The sequence below is a fragment of the Phalaenopsis equestris genome, unplaced genomic scaffold (assembly GCF_001263595.1).
Source record: "Phalaenopsis equestris unplaced genomic scaffold, ASM126359v1 Scaffold000890, whole genome shotgun sequence".
Classification (NCBI taxonomy): domain Eukaryota; kingdom Viridiplantae; phylum Streptophyta; class Magnoliopsida; order Asparagales; family Orchidaceae; genus Phalaenopsis; species Phalaenopsis equestris.
Window position 1 is genome coordinate 74,843 of NW_018165330.1, and position 4,027 is coordinate 78,869.

Genomic DNA, 4,027 nt, shown 5'->3' on the forward strand with positions numbered 1-4,027 from the left:
CATCTTATAAACAAAAAAAAATTTAAAAACTTTTAGAAAAAAATTTTCCCCCCCCCCCCCCCCCCCCCAAACTTAAATTTTTAAAAGATTTTGCATGAAAAAACATAAAATAATAAAGTGTGAAAGAAAACATTTAATACATAAAGAAAAGACTTACTTGTTAAAGGTTCTGATTTTGAAATCTAACTCTGAAATATTGCAGGTGCTAATATGAAAAGCTATAATACTTAAAACATTAAATACACATAATACATATCACATAATACATATAAAAATAATACATATAAAAAATTGCTGAGAAAGAGTTAACTATAAAAACATCCAACAAAGTACTAAAAACTAACAACAGTTCAAAAATGGTTCCCAATGTAAAAATAGTCTGACAAATCTAAAGTTCACAATTCAACATAACATTTAAAATAAGGTATCATAGTTTAAAAACAAACAGTCTCAATAATAAAGTACAACCAAACATAAACTAAACAAAAATATAACTAAAGCATCACCAATAATCTTCTTCTACTTTTAATCTTCTTCTACTTTTTCTTCCACATCCAAATTTTGCTTCTAATATGGGGTAAAAACAGGGTGAGTAGGAAATTGAACTGAGTGATCACCTCTCATGTATCTGACCATTGCATCATTATAAGAAGCATCATAATCAAACTTTTGTCGTATCAAATCATCAATGTGTACATTTCTAGTCTCCATATTTTCCATTCTACTTTCCATTCACAAGTTATCTCCCTGTTGGATCATCATCTGCTCCATAAGTTCTTGGTTAGTAGGGGTACTAGAAGTAGTACTTGAAGTAGAAGGAATATCCCTGGTCCTACTTCCAGATCTCCATCCAACATGAGATTCATAAGTCATTATATTGGTAGGCCCAATATGTTTTAGAGGTTCAATCCTCTCCTCATCCACTCTAAATCAACTCCTGCATGTTCACATAGTGTGAAGATCAGGGCAGGGCGCGCTAAACCACCAGTAGTCTCTCCAAAAGCAATAGATTAAGTGTTTCTATAAATAATAAAGCCAACATCTATCCTTCTCATCTGTTGGATAGATGGCTCTATCCTTTGTAACCTCACTGTGATGATTTGTTGGTATCATTCTTTCAAAAATAAGTAGTGTCAGGCCTTATATACTACATTTAACATAGAAAGAGGAAAATTTACCTTAACACCATCTTCACCTTCTAGGCTCCACTTCTATCAGTAAGAAAAGAAATAACTTCATCTAAGGCCTCATTCGTAGCATAAAATGATTTGTACTGGCAGCTATACACATCTTCTAACTGATAAAATTCATTAATTTTTCTTGGAGTAAACTCCACCATTTTCCCAAGAACAAACACATAATCTTCAGAAGTCTCCATTAAATTGGCATAGAACTCCATCACTACACCAATAATAGCCTTTGCAGTAAAGTAACAAAAATTTTTGCATTGGCGAGCATTGATTATTCTTTAGACTTCTCCACCCAGATTTTTAAATCCTTGATCCGGAATCACTTTTTTAGCTGTAAGTAGACTATTGAAGCAAATGTTGGCCTTGTAATTAACAAACTTTTAATCATCAAAATCCACTTTTCTCTTTCCTTTGCTCATTCTTGGTGTCATGGTAATCTACAAAAAAGTTATAGTAAATCTAAGAAAATTTGATAAAATTCAAGTAAATTCCCAAAAAAATCTGAAAATTATAACGTGGAATGTTTTAAACTTAAATCTACTAAGTAAGAGTTCTTCACTAAAGGATTTTCTCAAAATCTTCTAAAAAATTTCAAAATTTTGGATCTCGGTAATGTAAGATAAATCTTTGATGAAAATAAAAAATTTTGATTTCAAAGTATAGCTCTTATCAAGAGAAGATGAAATCCCAACTTCATTTGCCTTAAAATTGCCTCAAATCCGAGCAATAGTAAGCCCTAGGTGCAAAAGCCGAAGGTTGAAGGTGACTAAAAAGGTAAAAATGGCGTTTTACTGTGCAAATTGAGAATTTTTAAGGTGTTTGGGTGGTTTTCGGGTTGAGGGAGTTGTCAGCGCCCATGCAGGCACCGTCGATGCCAGTGGGAAAAAATTTCATTTTTCTATTTTCACAAATTTCAATTTTCTTTCAATTTACTCCAAAGTCTATTTAATATTTTTGAACACTAATTTTCATCTAAAAATAATTCACAAAAAAACATTTTCAAAAACAACACCAAACTAACCTTTATATATGAAAATACACTTTTTACAAATACATTTTTCTAATCAAACTTTCACATCCTTAAAACAAACTACACATCCGAAAAATAAACTAAATTATAATTCAGCGTCGAAATCAAGCCACAAGACTCGAACGCTGACACAAAACTATACACACAATCAAAGTCAATAGAGTTCTAAAGCAAAGTAAAGTAAATCAAATCCACACAATTACATTAAATATATAAGTATTTTAAAATAGTAGAGAGTCCAGCTTCTTCAATTATTCTGCCTCATCTTCAGTACTTTCTCCTCCTCTAATATCTCCTATAGACCGGTAATTGACATACATATTGTCGAAGGGTCGGTACGGAAATTGGTCAGTCAACTTTTCATCGATCCATCCATTTTTCTTGAACATCTGCACCAATCCTGCTTCAATTGTTCCATTATGATCAAAGTTCTCTTATGATCATCCTGCTTCAATTGTTCCATTATGATCAAAGTTCTCCTTCATCCTCCAATCTAGGTGATCAAAAAGGTAGTTAAGAAATACTCTGACATTCGAAATACTCTGAAGTTATCTTTCTATTTTTAGCATTTTCTTCTCCAAAGCTATTGAACTTCCAACTGTTTGTGGCATCAATGTTTTTGAAGCATGTGATGAATGATTTAAAATAATATCTAATGCTTCATTTTCATTCCCAGTATAATTTTCATCAATAGGAATCATGGGCTCCCAAGGTAATAAAACTTTCTCCAAACTTTCAAATGGAACTTGAGATTGACTGCAAAGTAAGAAAATTGTGAAAGGATGCCCCAATCCATATATTGACCCATTCATAATAATACCCATAACAAATTTGAAAATAATTGACCCTGCATCAATGGGTTTTTCAATTTAAATGAAATAGTTTAAAATAACACTTTCTCTTGTAACTCTACTAATCTTCATGGTAGAGAGTAATTTTGTAGATATGAAGAAATGCCATTGTTTTGATATTGGATTAAGCAGTGAAGCAGATAAACTAACGTATCCCTCATCTCTGATTTCCTAATTATTATTTTCATCCGTCAGAAAATTATATACATCTTGTATCATATCTGTCGTTGAGATAAAATTTGTACAATAACAGATTGGAATGTTTTCTATCATATACAAATTATTAATTCGAGCCGGAGTAAATGGTACAACCTTACCTCGAACGAAGATGACTCATTGGGTAATTCCATGTAAGTTTGCATAGAATTCTTTTACCCTCAACAAAAAATGAGGTCAACAATATTTCATTTAAAATTTGAAAGATTAGTTTCTTATCTCTTATATTATGTTTTTTATTATGAATGTTTGTTAAGCAAGGATTTTATGAAACTATGGGTTTTGATTTACATGTTTGATTATTTATCACCTCTTTGAATACTATTCACTTTTGATCATGGAGATTGAAACTTCAATTGTTGGGATGGTATGAGTTTAATATTGCACAAAGTTGGTTTTATCTTGCATCTCATATGTAAATAAAATTCCTTGTTTAATCCTCGTGCTTGTTTATGTAAGTTTTATATTCTTTGGATTAATACAACTATAGAATATTCATGTAACTTTGAAGAAAATAGGGCTGCTATAAATTAGTATTTCTTTGGTGTATACAGAATGAGTTTATTTTTGTGAATGCCTACTTTTTACTTATATTTTATATATTGACTGCTGCATTATTTTGATCATAAATGGATGTGAAAATGTAAACAAAATAAAATATTTTTTTTTAACAAAAAAATTATTTCACACCAGCGTTTATAAGCGTTGCAACATTCATGAATTTGAAGTAATTTTTCATT